General features: G+C 42.7%; 9 non-coding genes across 9 annotated transcripts; all 9 read right to left on the bottom strand.

The window, feature by feature from the left end:
* Positions 1-337: 337 nt before the first annotated feature.
* On the bottom strand, positions 338-410 carry trnak-uuu. Its single transcript has one exon. It is a non-coding gene; the product is annotated as a tRNA-Lys (tRNA).
* Positions 411-1,536: 1,126 nt separating this feature from the next.
* On the bottom strand, positions 1,537-1,609 carry trnak-uuu. Its single transcript has one exon. It is a non-coding gene; the product is annotated as a tRNA-Lys (tRNA).
* A 1,126-nt stretch (positions 1,610-2,735) lies between these two features.
* On the bottom strand, positions 2,736-2,808 carry trnak-uuu. Its single transcript has one exon. It is a non-coding gene; the product is annotated as a tRNA-Lys (tRNA).
* A 1,127-nt stretch (positions 2,809-3,935) lies between these two features.
* On the bottom strand, positions 3,936-4,008 carry trnak-uuu. The gene has a single exon. It is a non-coding gene; the product is annotated as a tRNA-Lys (tRNA).
* Positions 4,009-5,133: 1,125 nt separating this feature from the next.
* trnak-uuu lies at positions 5,134-5,206 on the bottom strand. Its single transcript has one exon. It is a non-coding gene; the product is annotated as a tRNA-Lys (tRNA).
* Positions 5,207-6,332: 1,126 nt separating this feature from the next.
* Positions 6,333-6,405, bottom strand: trnak-uuu. The gene has a single exon. It is a non-coding gene; the product is annotated as a tRNA-Lys (tRNA).
* Positions 6,406-7,544: 1,139 nt separating this feature from the next.
* trnak-uuu lies at positions 7,545-7,617 on the bottom strand. Its single transcript has one exon. It is a non-coding gene; the product is annotated as a tRNA-Lys (tRNA).
* A 1,117-nt stretch (positions 7,618-8,734) lies between these two features.
* On the bottom strand, positions 8,735-8,807 carry trnak-uuu. Its single transcript has one exon. It is a non-coding gene; the product is annotated as a tRNA-Lys (tRNA).
* Positions 8,808-9,935: 1,128 nt separating this feature from the next.
* On the bottom strand, positions 9,936-10,008 carry trnak-uuu. Its single transcript has one exon. It is a non-coding gene; the product is annotated as a tRNA-Lys (tRNA).
* Positions 10,009-17,078: the final 7,070 nt, after the last annotated feature.

The following is a 17,078-nucleotide window of genomic DNA, read 5'->3' on the forward strand; positions in this document are numbered from 1 at the left end:
ATTAAGAAGAACGAGACCTTTCTGTCAGTGCTTAGGAAGCATGCAGTGCTGGCTTGCGAGCGTGACCGAGTGCGCACCCTTCGTTGTTTTTCCTTTCTATTGAATACTGTCCGGTTGAAATATTATCGATTAATTAAGACAATCGACAACCTGAGGATTCATTTTAACATGGTTTGACATGTTTTGACAAACTTTATCGGTACTATGAGGATGTCTTCAGACTAAGCTGTTTTGGCTCTGGGAGTGTTTTGTCCACAGGTCGAACATGTCATGGAAAGTCAAGGAAAATGCAAGTTCAGAAAGACAGCGTAGGATAGAATTGTGAACATTAAAGCATCGCCCGAACAGGGACTTGAACCCTGGACCCTCAGATTAAAAGTCTGATGCTCTACCGACTGAGCTATCCGGGCTCTGGTTTTGCTTATTTTCATACACCTAACCTGCCGGGCAGAGGCACGTGCTGACAAGGGGGCATTGTCAGATGGTACAGTTCCCCGAGAACCAGGTCTTCATTCCAAATGATACAGTCAACGAAATCTGAACTAGGCATCCCCTCCAAAAAACACATTGTACAAGACCTCTTGGCGCAAAGGTAGCTCGTCTGACTCCAGATTCAGAAGGTTGAGTGTTCAAATCACGTCGTGGTCAGGGATTTATGTGTGCAATATCTGCCTTCTTAACACAGCGAAGTAAATGAATCAGCACAAGAACCAATGTGGCTTTACATAAACCACCAAACCAATGCTGCTTAAGATGACAATTGTCTCTCACAGAAGCATGGCACACTGCAAATTCCTAAATCAGATGATGCTGTGTGATTGACAGACTTAAATCAGTCTTCGAACAAGGAGTTGAAGTTCTTTTGGCTTGGAGGCAGTATTTCGGCATATGGATGGGAAGCGTCCCCTGTTACTCAGGCCTAGAAGCTCGGATATGCATATAATTGGTAGATGTGGATATAAAACACTCTAAACTTTCCAAAACTGTTAAAAATCCTGTCTGTGAGTATAACAGAACTGATACGGCAGGCGAAAACCTGAGAAAAATCAATCCAGGAAGTGGGATTTCTTTTGATGTGGGTAGTTTTCAATTGAATGCCTATTGAGTCTCTAATGGGTTCGGACCCAGATTGCAGTTCCTATGGCTTCCACTAGATGTCAACAGTCTTTAGACATTGTTTCAGGCTTCTTTTCTGAAAAATTAAGAAGAACGAGACCTTTCTGTCAGTGCTTAGGAAGCATGCAGTGCTGGCTTGCGAGCGTGACCGAGTGCGCACCCTTCGTTGTTTTTCCTTTCTATTGAATACTGTCCGGTTGAAATATTATCGATTAATTAAGACAATCGACAACCTGAGGATTCATTTTAACATGGTTTGACATGTTTTGACAAACTTTATCGGTACTATGAGGATGTCTTCAGACTAAGCTGTTTTGGCTCTGGGAGTGTTTTGTCCACAGGTCGAACATGTCATGGAAAGTCAAGGAAAATGCAAAATCAGAAAGACAGCGTAGGATAGAATTGTGAACATTAAAGCATCGCCCGAACAGGGACTTGAACCCTGGACCCTCAGATTAAAAGTCTGATGCTCTACCGACTGAGCTATCCGGGCTCTGGTTTTGCTTATTTTCATACACCTAACCTGCCGGGCAGAGGCACGTGCTGACAAGGGGGCATTGTCAGATGGTACAGTTCCCCAGAGAACCAGGTCTTCATTCCAAATGATACAGTCAACGAAATCTGAACTAGGCATCCCCTCCAAAAAACACATTGTACAAGACCTCTTGGCGCAAAGGTAGCTCGTCTGACTCCAGATTCAGAAGGTTGAGTGTTCAAATCACGTCGTGGTCAGGGATTTATGTGTGCAATATCTGCCTTCTTAACACAGCGAAGTAAATGAATCAGCACAAGAACCAATGTGGCTTTACATAAACCACCAAACCAATGCTGCTTAAGATGACAATTGTCTCTCACAGAAGCATGGCACACTGCAAATTCCTAAATCAGATGATGCTGTGTGATTGACAGACTTAAATCAGTCTTCGAACAAGGAGTTGAAGTTCTTTTGGCTTGGAGGCAGTATTTCGGCATATGGATGGGAAGCGTCCCCTGTTACTCAGGCCTAGAAGCTCGGATATGCATATAATTGGTAGATGTGGATATAAAACACTCTAAACTTTCCAAAACTGTTAAAATCCTGTCTGTGAGTATAACAGAACTGATACGGCAGGCGAAAACCTGAGAAAAATCAATCCAGGAAGTGGGATTTCTTTTGATGTGGGTAGTTTTCAATTGAATGCCTATTGAGTCTCTAATGGGTTCGGACCCAGATTGCAGTTCCTATGGCTTCCACTAGATGTCAACAGTCTTTAGACATTGTTTCAGGCTTCTTTTCTGAAAAATTAAGAAGAACGAGACCTTTCTGTCAGTGCTTAGGAAGCATGCAGTGCTGGCTTGCGAGCGTGACCGAGTGCGCACCCTTCGTTGTTTTTCCTTTCTATTGAATACTGTCCGGTTGAAATATTATCGATTAATTAAGACAATCGACAACCTGAGGATTCATTTTAACATGGTTTGACATGTTTTGACAAACTTTATCGGTACTATGAGGATGTCTTCAGACTAAGCTGTTTTGGCTCTGGGAGTGTTTTGTCCACAGGTCGAACATGTCATGGAAAGTCAAGGAAAATGCAAGTTCAGAAAGACAGCGTAAGATAGAATTGTGAACATTAAAGCATCGCCCGAACAGGGACTTGAACCCTGGACCCTCAGATTAAAAGTCTGATGCTCTACCGACTGAGCTATCCGGGCTATGGTTTTGCTTATTTTCATACACCTAACCTGCCGGGCAGAGGCACGTGCTGACAAGGGGGCATTGTCAGATGGTACAGTTCCCCAGAGAACCAGGTCTTCATTCCAAATGATACAGTCAACAAAATCTGAACTAGGCATCCCCTCCAAAAAACACATTGTACAAGACCTCTTGGCGCAAAGGTAGCTCGTCTGACTCCAGATCAGAAGGTTGAGTGTTCAAATCACGTCGTGGTCAGGGATTTATGTGTGCAATATCTGCCTTCTTAACACAGCGAAGAAGTCATGAATCAGCACAAGAACCAATGTGGCTTTACATAAACCACCAAACCAATGCTGCTTAAGATGACAATTGTCTCTCACAGAAGCATGGCACACTGCAAATTCCTAAATCAGATGATGCTGTGTGATTGACAGACTTAAATCAGTCTTCGAACAAGGAGTTGAAGTTCTTTTGGCTTGGAGGCAGTATTTCGGCATATGGATGGGAAGCGTCCCCTGTTACTCAGGCCTAGAAGCTCGGATATGCATATAATTGGTAGATGTGGATATAAAACACTCTAAACTTTCCAAAACTGTTAAAATCCTGTCTGTGAGTATAACAGAACTGATACGGCAGGCGAAAACCTGAGAAAAATCAATCCAGGAAGTGGGATTTCTTTTGATGTGGGTAGTTTTCAATTGAATGCCTATTGAGTCTCTAATGGGTTCGGACCCAGATTGCAGTTCCTATGGCTTCCACTAGATGTCAACAGTCTTTAGACATTGTTTCAGGCTTCTTTTCTGAAAAATTAAGAAGAACGAGACCTTTCTGTCAGTGCTTAGGAAGCATGCAGTGCTGGCTTGCGAGCGTGACCGAGTGCGCACCCTTCGTTGTTTTTCCTTTCTATTGAATACTGTCCGGTTGAAATATTATCGATTAATTAAGACAATCGACAACCTGAGGATTCATTTTAACATGGTTTGACATGTTTTGACAAACTTTATCGGTACTATGAGGATGTCTTCAGACTAAGCTGTTTTGGCTCTGGGAGTGTTTTGTCCACAGGTCGAACATGTCATGGAAAGTCAAGGAAAATGCAAGTTCAGAAAGACAGCGTAGGATAGAATTGTGAACATTAAAGCATCGCCCGAACAGGGACTTGAACCCTGGACCCTCAGATTAAAAGTCTGATGCTCTACCGACTGAGCTATCCGGGCTCTGGTTTTGCTTATTTTCATACACCTAACCTGCCGGGCAGAGGCACGTGCTGACAAGGGGGCATTGTCAGATGGTACAGTTCCCAGAGAACCAGGTCTTCATTCCAAATGATACAGTCAACAAAATCTGAACTAGGCATCCCCTCCAAAAAACACATTGTACAAGACCTCTTGGCGCAAAGGTAGCTCGTCTGACTCCAGATCAGAAGGTTGAGTGTTCAAATCACGTTGTGGTCAGGGATTTATGTGTGCAATATCTGCCTTCTTTAACACAGCGAAGTCAATGAATCAGCACAAGAACCAATGTGGCTTTACATAAACCACCAAACCAATGCTGCTTAAGATGACAATTGTCTCTCACAGAAGCATGGCACACTGCAAATTCCTAAATCAGATGATGCTGTGTGATTGACAGACTTAAATCAGTCTTCGAACAAGGAGTTGAACTTCTTTTGGCTTGGAGGCAGTATTTCGGCATATGGATGGGAAGCGTGCCCTGTTACTCAGGCCTAGAAGCTCGGATATGCATATAATTGGTAGATGTGGATATAAAACACTCTAAACTTTCCAAAACTGTTTCAATCCTGTCTGTGAGTATAACAGAACTGATACGGCAGGCGAAAACCTGAGAAAAATCAATCCAGGAAGTGGGATTTCTTTTGATGTGGGTAGTTTTCAATTGAATGCCTATTGAGTCTCTAATGGGTTCGGACCCAGATTGCAGTTCCTATGGCTTCCACTAGATGTCAACAGTCTTTAGACATTGTTTCAGGCTTCTTTTCTGAAAAATTAAGAAGAACGAGACCTTTCTGTCAGTGCTTAGGAAGCATGCAGTGCTGGCTTGCGAGCGTGACCGAGTGCGCACCCTTCGTTGTTTTTCCTTTCTATTGAATACTGTCCGGTTGAAATATTATCGATTAATTAAGACAATCGACAACCTGAGGATTCATTTTAACATGGTTTGACATGTTTTGACAAACTTTATCGGTACTATGAGGATGTCTTCAGACTAAGCTGTTTTGGCTCTGGGAGTGTTTTGTCCACAGGTCGAACATGTCATGGAAAGTCAAGGAAAATGCAAGTTCAGAAAGACAGCGTAGGATAGAATTGTGAACATTAAAGCATCGCCCGAACAGGGACTTGAACCCTGGACCCTCAGATTAAAAGTCTGATGCTCTACCGACTGAGCTATCCGGGCTCTGGTTTTGCTTATTTTCATACACCTAACCTGCCGGGCAGAGGCACGTGCTGACAAGGGGGCATTGTCAGATGGTACAGTTCCCCAGAGAACCAGGTCTTCATTCCAAATGATACAGTCAACAAAATCTGAACTAGGCATCCCCTCCAAAAAACACATTGTACAAGACCTCTTGGCGCAAAGGTAGCTTGTCTGACTCCAGATCAGAAGGTTGAGTGTTCAAATCACGTCGTGGTCAGGGATTTATGTGTGCAATATCTGCCTTCTTTACACAGCGAAGTCAATGAATCAGCACAAGAACCAATGTGGCTTTACATAAACCACCAAACCAATGCTGCTTAAGATGACAATTGTCTCTCACAGAAGCATGGCACACTGCAAATTCCTAAATCAGATGATGCTGTGTGATTGACAGACTTAAATCAGTCTTCGAACAAGGAGTTGAAGTTCTTTTGGCTTGGAGGCAGTATTTCGGCATATGGATGGGAAGCGTGCCCTGTTACTCAGGCCTAGAAGCTCGGATATGCATATAATTGGTAGATGTGGATATAAAACACTCTAAACTTTCCAAAACTGTTAAAATCCTGTCTGTGAGTATAACAGAACTGATACGGCAGGCGAAAACCTGAGAAAAATCAATCCAGGAAGTGGGATTTCTTTTGATGTGGGTAGTTTTCAATTGAATGCCTATTGAGTCTCTAATGGGTTCGGACCCAGATTGCAGTTCCTATGGCTTCCACTAGATGTCAACAGTCTTTAGACATTGTTTCAGGCTTCTTTTCTGAAAAATTAAGAAGAACGAGACCTTTCTGTCAGTGCTTAGGAAGCATGCAGTGCTGGCTTGCGAGCGTGACCGAGTGCGCACCCTTCGTTTTTTTTCCTTTTCTATTGAATACTGTCCGGTTGAAATATTATCGATTAATTAAGACAATCGACAACCTGAGGATTCATTTTAACATGGTTTGACATGTTTTGACAAACTTTATCGGTACTATGAGGATGTCTTCAGACTAAGCTGTTTTGGCTCTGGGAGTGTTTTGTCCACAGGTCGAACATGTCATGGAAAGTCAAGGAAAATGCAAGTTCAGAAAGACAGCGTAGGATAGAATTGTGAACATTAAAGCATCGCCCGAACAGGGACTTGAACCCTGGACCCTCAGATTAAAAGTCTGATGCTCTACCGACTGAGCTATCCGGGCTCTGGTTTTGCTTATTTTCATACACCTAACCTGCCGGGCAGAGGCACGTGCTGACAAGGGGGCATTGTCAGATGGTACAGTTCCCCAGAGAACCAGGTCTTCATTCCAAATGATACAGTCAACGAAATCTGAACTAGGCATCCCCTCCAAAAAACACATTGTACAAGACCTCTTGGCGCAAAAGTAGCGCGTCTGACTCCAGATCAGAAGGTTGTGTGTTCAAATCACGTTGTGGTCAGGGATTTATGTGTGCAATATCTGCCTTCTTTACACAGCGAAGTCAATGAATCAGCACAAGAACCAATGTGGCTTTACATAAACCACCAAACCAATGCTGCTTAAGATGACAATTGTCTCTCACAGAAGCATGGCACACTGCAAATTCCTAAATCAGATGATGCTGTGTGATTGACAGACTTAAATCAGTCTTCGAACAAGGAGTTGAACTTCTTTTGGCTTGGAGGCAGTATTTCGGCATATGGATGGGAAGCGTGCCCTGTTACTCAGGCCTAGAAGCTCGGATATGCATATAATTGGTAGATGTGGATATAAAACACTCTAAACTTTCCAAAACTGTTAAAATCCTGTCTGTGAGTATAACAGAACTGATACGGCAGGCGAAAACCTGAGAAAAATCAATCCAGGAAGTGGGATTTCTTTTGATGTGGGTAGTTTTCAATTGGTGAATGCCTATTGAGTCTCTAATGGGTTCGGACCCAGATTGCAGTTCCTATGGCTTCCACTAGATGTCAACAGTCTTTAGACATTGTTTCAGGCTTCTTTTCTGAAAAATTAAGAAGAACGAGACCTTTCTGTCAGTGCTTAGGAAGCATGCAGTGCTGGCTTGCGAGCGTGACGCGAGCGTGACCGTGTGCGCACCCTTCGTTGTTTTTCCTTTCTATTGAATACTGTCCGGTTGAAATATTATCGATTAATTAAGACAATCGACAACCTGAGGATTCATTTTAACATGGTTTGACATGTTTTGACAAACTTTATCGGTACTATGAGGATGTCTTCAGACTAAGCTGTTTTGGCTCTGGGAGTGTTTTGTCCACAGGTCGAACATGTCATGGAAAGTCAAGGAAAATGCAAGTTCAGAAAGACAGCGTAGGATAGAATTGTGAACATTAAAGCATCGCCCGAACAGGGACTTGAACCCTGGACCCTCAGATTAAAAGTCTGATGCTCTACCGACTGAGCTATCCGGGCTCTGGTTTTGCTTATTTTCATACACCTAACCTGCCGGGCAGAGGCACGTGCTGACAAGGGGGCATTGTCAGATGGTACAGTTCCCCAGAGAACCAGGTCTTCATTCCAAATGATACAGTCAACAAAATCTGAACTAGGCATCCCCTCCAAAAAACACATTGTACAAGACCTCTTGGCGCAAAGGTAGCTCGTCTGACTCCAGATCAGAAGGTTGAGTGTTCAAATCACGTTGTGGTCAGGGATTTATGTGTGCAATATCTGCCTTCTTTACACAGCGAAGTCAATGAATCAGCACAAGAACCAATGTGGCTTTACATAAACCACCAAACCAATGCTGCTTAAGATGACAATTGTCTCTCACAGAAGCATGGCACACTGCAAATTCCTAAATCAGATGATGCTGTGTGATTGACAGACTTAAATCAGTCTTCGAACAAGGAGTTGAAGTTCTTTTGGCTTGGAGGCAGTAGTATTCGGCATATGGATGGGAAGCGTGCCCTGTTACTCAGGCCTAGAAGCTCGGATATGCATATAATTGGTAGATGTGGATATAAAACACTCTAAACTTTCCAAAACTGTTAAAATCCTGTCTGTGAGTATAACAGAACTGATACGGCAGGCGAAAACCTGAGAAAAATCAATCCAGGAAGTGGGATTTCTTTTGATGTGGGTAGTTTTCAATTGAATGCCTATTGAGTCTCTAATGGGTTCGGACCCAGATTGCAGTTCCTATGGCTTCCACTAGATGTCAACAGTCTTTAGACATTGTTTCAGGCTTCTTTTCTGAAAAATTAAGAAGAACGAGACCTTTCTGTCAGTGCTTAGGAAGCATGCAGTGCTGGCTTGCGAGCGTGACCGAGTGCGCACCCTTCGTTGTTTTTCCTTTCTATTGAATACTGTCCGGTTGAAATATTATCGATTAATTAAGACAATCGACAACCTGAGGATTCATTTTAACATGGTTTGACAAACTTTATCGGTACTATGAGGATGTCTTCAGACTAAGCTGTTTTGGCTCTGGGAGTGTTTTGTCCACAGGTCGAACATGTCATGGAAAGTCAAGGAAAATGCAAGTTCAGAAAGACAGCGTAGGATAGAATTGTGAACATTAAAGCATCGCCCGAACAGGGACTTGAACCCTGGACCCTCAGATTAAAAGTCTGATGCTCTACCGACTGAGCTATCCGGGCTCTGGTTTTGCTTATTTTCATACACCTAACCTGCCGGGCAGAGGCACGTGCTGACAAGGGGGCATTGTCAGATGGTACAGTTCCCCAGAGAACCAGGTCTTCATTCCAAATGATACAGTCAACAAAATCTGAACTAGGCATCCCCTCCAAAAAACACATTGTACAAGACCTCTTGGCGCAAAGGTAGCTAGCTCGTCTGACTCCAGATCAGAAGGTTGAGTGTTCAAATCACGTTGTGGTCAGGGATTTATGTGTGCAATATCTGCCTTCTTTACACACACGAAGTCAATGAATCAGCACAAGAACCAATGTGGCTTTACATAAACCACCAAACCAATGCTGCTTAAGATGACAATTGTCTCTCACAGAAGCATGGCACACTGCAAATTCCTAAATCAGATGATGCTGTGTGATTGACAGACTTAAATCAGTCTTCGAACAAGGAGTTGAACTTCTTTTGGCTTGGAGGCAGTATTTCGGCATATGGATGGGAAGCGTGCCCTGTTACTCAGGCCTAGAAGCTCGGATATGCATATAATTGGTAGATGTGGATATAAAACACTCTAAACTTTCCAAAACTGTTAAAATCCTGTCTGTGAGTATAACAGAACTGATACGGCAGGCGAAAACCTGAGAAAAATCAATCCAGGAAGTGGGATTTCTTTTGATGTGGGTAGTTTTCAATTGAATGCCTATTGAGTCTCTAATGGGTTCGGACCCAGATTGCAGTTCCTATGGCTTCCACTAGATGTCAACAGTCTTTAGACATTGTTTCAGGCTTCTTTTCTGAAAAATTAAGAAGAACGAGACCTTTCTGTCAGTGCTTAGGAAGCATGCAGTGCTGGCTTGCGAGCGTGACCGAGTGCACCCTTCGTTGTTTTTCCTTTCTATTGAATACTGTCCGGTTGAAATATTATCGATTAATTAAGACAATCGACAACCTGAGGATTCATTTTAACATGGTTTGACATGTTTTGACAAACTTTATCGGTACTATGAGGATGTCTTCAGACTAAGCTGTTTTGGCTCTGGGAGTGTTTTGTCCACAGGTCGAACATGTCATGGAAAGTCAAGGAAAATGCAAGTTCAGAAAGACAGCGTAGGATAGAATTGTGAACATTAAAGCATCGCCCGAACAGGGACTTGAACCCTGGACCCTCAGATTAAAAGTCTGATGCTCTACCGACTGAGCTATCCGGGCTATGGTTTTGCTTATTTTCATACACCTAACCTGCCGGGCAGAGGCACGTGCTGACCAGGGGGTATTGTCAGATGGTACAGTTCCCCAGAGAACCAGGTCTTCATTCCAAATGATACAGTCAACGAAATCTGAACTAGGCATCCCCTCCAAAAAACACATTGTACAAGACCTCTTGGCGCAAAGGTAGCCTGTCTGACTCCAGATCAGAAGGTTGAGTGTTCAAATCACGTCGTGGTCAGGAATTTATGTGTGCAATATCTGCCTTTACACAGCGAAGTCAATGAATCAGCACAAGAACCAATGTGGCTTTACATACCTTAAGGGAAGATTTCGGCAGTACCTGTATGGTTAGTGAGAAAGTCCATATTGCAAATGTACGGTCCCTTACTAGACGTCCAAAATCGTTTGTAAACTTCGCGGACGGCGTCGGGCCGAGCGGCAGGGCCGGACCTACCAGGAAGTCATCAAATGAACTTTGTCGGACATTCGGTTTCCGTTTTACAAAAATTATAAGATTTAGGTCATTTTTCCGATGTCCCGGAAATTCCCACAAGAGGGCATAAGCAATCATATTGCTATTGGACAAAACATCACGATTCACGACGGGGCCTTATCTCGAAAACTGAAAATATTTAGAAGCCGAAACTCGGTGAGCGTAGGGGCGGCATAATGGGCAGTTGGCCCCGAACAAGATGGCGTCTAGGCCTCAACGGTTTTTGAGTTATGGCCATTTATCTGGGATTAAAGGTCCAAAATGAAAATAGAGAAATTATTTTTCCACTTCACGTCAAAGTCAAGGAGCCTCCGGTGTCAATAAAAAAAGAACCAGCCATTTATCTATCGTCATTTAAGAGAAATCGTACAACGACACCTTGGTGATATTCACGGATAGGTGGGTTTTTTTTTCAACGGTTACAGATCCAGTTGCAGGGTGTTCTTACGAATCTTTTTAAAGTGTGCTGCGGAGCTCTGCGAGATTTCTGTGATTTTCTATGATTTTCTGAAATAACACACACTCACTAAACCCTCCGTAAATAACTCAGTTCTTCACGTAAAGACTTAAAACTCAGGATTCTGTAAAGGCATACCCCAATCATGATATGAGTTTATTTATAGCTTCCTGTGCCAACCGGAAGTGCCTTTAATGGTGTCACAGTGGCAGTTTCCATGGGTTAAAAAGGTCAGATCTTTTCAAAACTTCATATGTGTGACTAGGTAACCCTCATGAACTGTAAATCAGTCATTTCTCCCAACAGATGTCAAAGAAAATCTCTCACACGCACACACAGCAAGGATGGAGTGAAAAGTGCGGTTCTCAAAGACACAGAGAGCAGGCAATGGCATAAACATAATCTCTAGGCCGTGCCGAGTTCAACGAGATATCCCGCTTGACCGTAGCTCGCTCGGTCTAAGCGCAGCGACCATTAGAAGATTAGGCCCAAAATGAAGCCTGCCCCACAACGTCATTTGCTTTTGGGTGACAGTGAGAGAACCGTTAGGGTGAGAAGCACAATTCGACCTCAGGTATGTTCCTAAGGTCCTTCCGATCCGTGCAAGCCTAACGTTGACCGTGTGGCCTTAACCCTTAATAGTTAAAAGAAGGTGTTTACTTCAAAGAGTTTGCATTGACTTCTCTCCCCATAGGAATACATTGCCTTTACCCCTAAATTCAACCTGAAGTCTATATGGGTTATGAATGCCGTATGAACCTGTCTTTGGTAACAGTCCATCAGGCCAGTATGAGGTCTACCTGTGTTGATTCTAAGCTTCCTGGACCAACCGGAAGTGGTTAAAATCACCCTAAAAGTGTTTTTGCATTACCTGCCTGCAGTTTGATAGACAGTGCATTCAACCCTGTGTAAATCAGTCAATTCTTAACGTAAGGACTTAAAACTCAGGATTCTGTAAATGCATAGCCCAGTGAGGATATGTGTTGACTTATAGCTTCCTGTGACAACCGGAAGTGCCTTAATTGGTGTCTCAGGGGCTGTTTCGAGGTGTTAAAAAAGTCAGATCTGTCCAAAACTTCATATGTGTGATTAGGCAACCCCCATGAACTGTAAATCAGTCATTTTTCCCATAAAATTTCAAAGGAAAACTAAATCACACAGACACACAACTTGGAAGGAGGGACGTATTGGGGTTTGTAGAGACAGACAGTGCCTCCAATAGTTAGCTTTGTTCGAGCTAAAAAAGAACCGTCAGACCTAGAGTTCCGAAACTTTAGAAACCTGTTCGAGACCTCGGGTCGATAGTGCGTGGTGAGTTAGGTGGCTCTAGAAGGTTCTCGGACCGAGAAATAGCCTCGTACATTTGCAATGACTTCAATTCATTTTGACCATTACGAAAATGGCGACATTTAGAAAAGTCTCAGAGACACAAGACTAGGTGCATTGAAACCGGCTCGGCCCATAGAGACGGACCCCAACGTTTCGGTCCGATAGCTCATTCAAGGACCCCATAGCAAGGCATGGAAAAAAGTGGATTTTCAGCACCAATTAGGGTTTTACTCGGGCACCGAAGGACCTATCGAGCCGAAACTCGGGATTCGGGGTCGCCTCACATAGGCCTTCACATAATGTCCGACCTGGACCCGCAGCTAGAACGTAACTATGTGTTTTACGTTTTTATTATGTTTTAAACTAAAGGCGCTGTGAATTATGGGCCTGCTCTGACATATATGATAGTTGGCTTCTAAATGAGTTGGAAAAAGTGGGTTTGGTGTCAATTGGTATCAGTTTGGTGTCAAAATGACATCTAATTGACTGATGGACACTGACTTGCTAGTTGACTTTTGTACATTTGCAATATGTTTAAACGGAGAGGGACCATCACCAAAATGGCATTCTGAAATCAACACAAAAAATGGCATCACCATAGTCTCCAGACTGTGCCGAGTTCAACGAGACGCCCCGCTTGACCGTAGCTCGCTCTGAGTGCAGTGACCTTGAAAAAAAGCAGAACCAAAATGAAGCCTGGCCCTCAATGTCATTTGCTTTTGGGTGACAGTGAGAGAACCGTTAGGGTGAGAAGCACAATTCGACCTCAGGTACGTTCCTAAGGTCCTCCCAATCTGTGCAAGCCTAACCTTGACCCTGTGGCATTAACCCTTAACAGTTAAAAGAAGGTGTTTACATCAAAGAGTTTGCATTGACTTCTCTCCCCATAGGAATACATTGCCTGCACCTCTAAATTCAACCTGAAGCCTATGTGGGTTATGAATGCCTTATGAACCTGTCTTCTATGACAGTCCATCAGACCACTATGAGGTCTACCTGTGTCGATTCTAAGCTTCCTGGAGCAACCGGAAGTGGTTAGATTGACCCAAAAGGAGTTTTGATGTACATAACCTTCAAAGGTGAAAATGACTGCATTCAACACTGTGTAGATCATAGATCAGTCAATTCTTAACTTAAAGACTTAAAACTCAGGATTCTGTAAGTGTTTATGTCAATCAAGACATGTGTTTACTTATAGCTTCCTGTGCCAACCGGAAGTGCCTTTAATTGGGTAACACTGTCTGTTTTGAAGGGTTAGAAAAGTCACATCTCTCCAAAACTTCATATGTGTGACCAGGTAACCCTCCTAAACTGTAAATCAGTCATTTCTCCCAGCAGATGTCAAAGAAAAGCTCTCACACGCACACACAGCAAGGATGGAGTGAAAAAGTGCGGTTCTCAAAGACACAGAAAGCAGGCAATGGCATAAACATAATGTCTAGGCCGTGCCGAGTTCAACGAGATATCCCGCTTGACCGTAGCTCGCTCGGTCTGAGCGCAGCGACCATTAGAAAAGTAGGCCCAAAATGAAGCCTGCCCCACAACATCATTTGCTTTTGGGTGACAGTGAGAGAACCGTTAGGGTGAGAAGCACAATTCGACCTCAGGTATGTTCCTAAGGTCCTTCCGATCCGTGCAAGCCTAACGTTGACCGTGTGGCATTAACCCTTAATAGTTAAAAGAAGGTGTTTACTTCAAAGAGTTTGCATTGACTTCTCTCCCCATAGGAATACATTGCCTTTACCCCTAAATTCAACCTGAAGTCTATATGGGTTATGAATGCCGTATGAACCTGTCTTTGGTAACAGTCCATCAGGCCAGTATGAGGTCTACCTGTGTTGATTCTAAGCTTCCTGGACCAACCGGAAGTGGTTAAAATCACCCTAAAAGTGTTTTTCCATTACCTGCCTGCAGTTTGATAGACAGTGCATTCAACCCTGTGTAAATCAGTCAATTCTTAACGTAAGGACTTAAAACTCAGGATTCTGTAAAAACATAGCCCAGTGAGGATATGTGTTGACTTATAGCTTCCTGTGCCAACCGGAAGTGCCTTAATTGGTGTCTCAGGGGCTGTTTCGAGGGGTTAAAAAAGTCAGATCTGTCCAAAACTTCATATGTGTGATTAGGCAACCCCCATGAACTGTAAATCAGTCATTTTTCCCATAAAATTTCAAAGGAAAACTAAATCACACAGACACACAACTTGGAAGGAGGGACGTATTGGGGTTTGTAGAGACAGACAGTGCCTCCAATAGTTAGCTTTGTTCGAGCTAAAAAAGAACCGTCAGACCTAGAGTTCCGAAACTTTAGAAACCCGTTCTAGACCTCGGGTCGATAGTGCGTGGTGAGTTAGGTGGCTCTAGAAGGTTCTCGGACCGAGAAATAGCCTCGTACATTTGCAATGACTTCAATTCATTTTGACCATTACGAAAATGGCGACATTTAGAAAAGTCTCAGAGACACAAGACTAGGTGCATTGAAACCGGCTCGGCCCATAGAGACGGACCCCAACGTTTCGGTCCGATAGCTCATTCAAGGACCCCATAGCAAGGCATTGAAAAAATTGGATTTTCAGCACCAATTAGGGTTTTACTCGGGCACGGAAGGACCTATCGAGCCGAAACTTGGGATTCGGGGTCGCCTCAGCTAGGCCTACACGTAACATAAGAAATGGACCCGCAGCTAGAACGTAACTACGTGTTTTATGTTTTTTTTATGGTTTGAACCAAAGGCGTTGTGAATTCTGGGCCAGCTCTGAAGTATGTGATAGTTGGCTACTAAACAGGTTGGAAAAAGTGGGTTTAGTGTCAGTTTGTATCAGTTTGGTGTCAGAATGATATCTAATTGACTGATGGACGGTGACTTGCTGGTGACTCTTGTCCATTTGCAATATGTTTAAACAGTGAGGTACCATCACCAAAAGTGACATTCTGAAATCAACCCTAACGAGCCATTGAGATGAACCAGAATCATGAACAGCCATCCCGAATCATCTGGCCAGTCAATTTCACATTCCTGCAGGATTTTTATAGCATGACAAATTCATGGTACCTGCCCATTGAACCATATTGCAAATGCACAGTGACTTTGCAAAAGTGAGAAAACATAAACAAATGGACATGATGAAATCAACACAACGAGTGATGGAAAGGTACAACACTGGATTTTTCATCAGCATGATTTTTGAGCATGTCAAAATTCATTGGTAAATGATGGTACATATTGCAAATGCTGCACCATTGAACCATATTGCAAAATGGACATGAAGTCACTTTGGAAAGGAGCAAACTGTCAGTGAGAAAATTTTGCATAAACAAATGGACATGATGAAATCAACATGATTCAACATCAGTGATGGAAAGGAAATAACAACTATCACTGCAACTATCACTGCCCGGCCATCCTGTGTTCCCATAGCGAGCATTAATATCAGAATGACCGTAAATGCATTTACAAGCATATTTTTTGGGGGGTTACCAGGTGCCTATTTTCAATCACCAGTTGCACAACATGCGTATCCATCAGAATATTTTAAACAGTCCATAAAGCACTCAGGACGGACCCCATAGATAGAGGGCCGTAGTAGGGTACTCCCATAGCGGGCATGGACAATAGGAGTCCCGGTAAATGCATTTACAACCATATTTTTATTTTTGGGTTACCAGTTGCACAACAATGCACGTGCATTTGCAATATGATTCTATAGTGAAAAAACATCACCAAATGGACATGATGAAATCAACACAACGAGTGATGGAAAGGAACAACTATCATTGCCAGGCCATCCTGTGTTCATCAGGCCAGTCAATTTCACATTCCTGCAGGATTTTTATAGCATGACAAATTCGTGATGGTACCTGCCCATTGAACCATATTGCAAATGCACAGTGACTTTGCAAAAGTGAGAAAACATAAACAAATGGACATGATGAAACCAACACAACGAGTGATGGAAAGGTACAACTCTCACTGCTCGGCCATCCCGTGTTCATCAGACCAGTCAATTTTGCATTTTTGAGCATGTCAAATTTCATATGGTAAATGCACATTGAAACATATTGCAAATGCACGTGCACTTACAATATGATTCTATAGTGAAAAAACTTCACCTAACGGAGATGATGAAATCAACACAACGAGTGATGGAAATGTACAACTATCACTGCTCGGCCATCCTGTGTTCATCAGACCAGTCAATTTTGCATTTTTGAGCATGTCAAATTTCATATGGTAAATGCACATTGAAACATATTGCAAATGCACGTGCACTTACAATATGATTCTATAGTGAAAAAACATCACCTAATGGACATGATGAAATTAACACAACGAGTGATGGAAAGGAACAACTATCACTGCCCGGCCATCCCGAGTTCATCAGGCCAGTCAATTTTGCATTTCTGCAGGATTTCTCCGTTAGGCATGTCAAATTTCTTATGGCATTTGGCCCATTCCTTATGCATAATAAAATTGGACAAAAGTATATTCATATTGTAATTGACAAAAAAAAATATTTCAAAAAACGGTTTTTTTAAGCAAAATTTGATTTCTGAATAAATCATATTGGACAAACCATATTCCTTATGCATGTCAAAAAATGATAATAAAATTGGACAAAAGTATATTCATACAGTTCTTACACATGTGTAATTGACAAAAAAATCGAAAGAATTTCAAAAAACGGTCCAGAAAGCACTTTTTAAGGGTGTGTGAAGTTTTTTACAAAATGTTGACATTTTGACTTTTGACTTTTGACTACCTATGAAATCATATTGAAATTGGACAAAACAT

The sequence above is a fragment of the Oncorhynchus gorbuscha genome, linkage group LG11 (assembly GCF_021184085.1).
Source record: "Oncorhynchus gorbuscha isolate QuinsamMale2020 ecotype Even-year linkage group LG11, OgorEven_v1.0, whole genome shotgun sequence".
NCBI classification, from domain to species: Eukaryota; Metazoa; Chordata; class Actinopteri; order Salmoniformes; family Salmonidae; genus Oncorhynchus; species Oncorhynchus gorbuscha.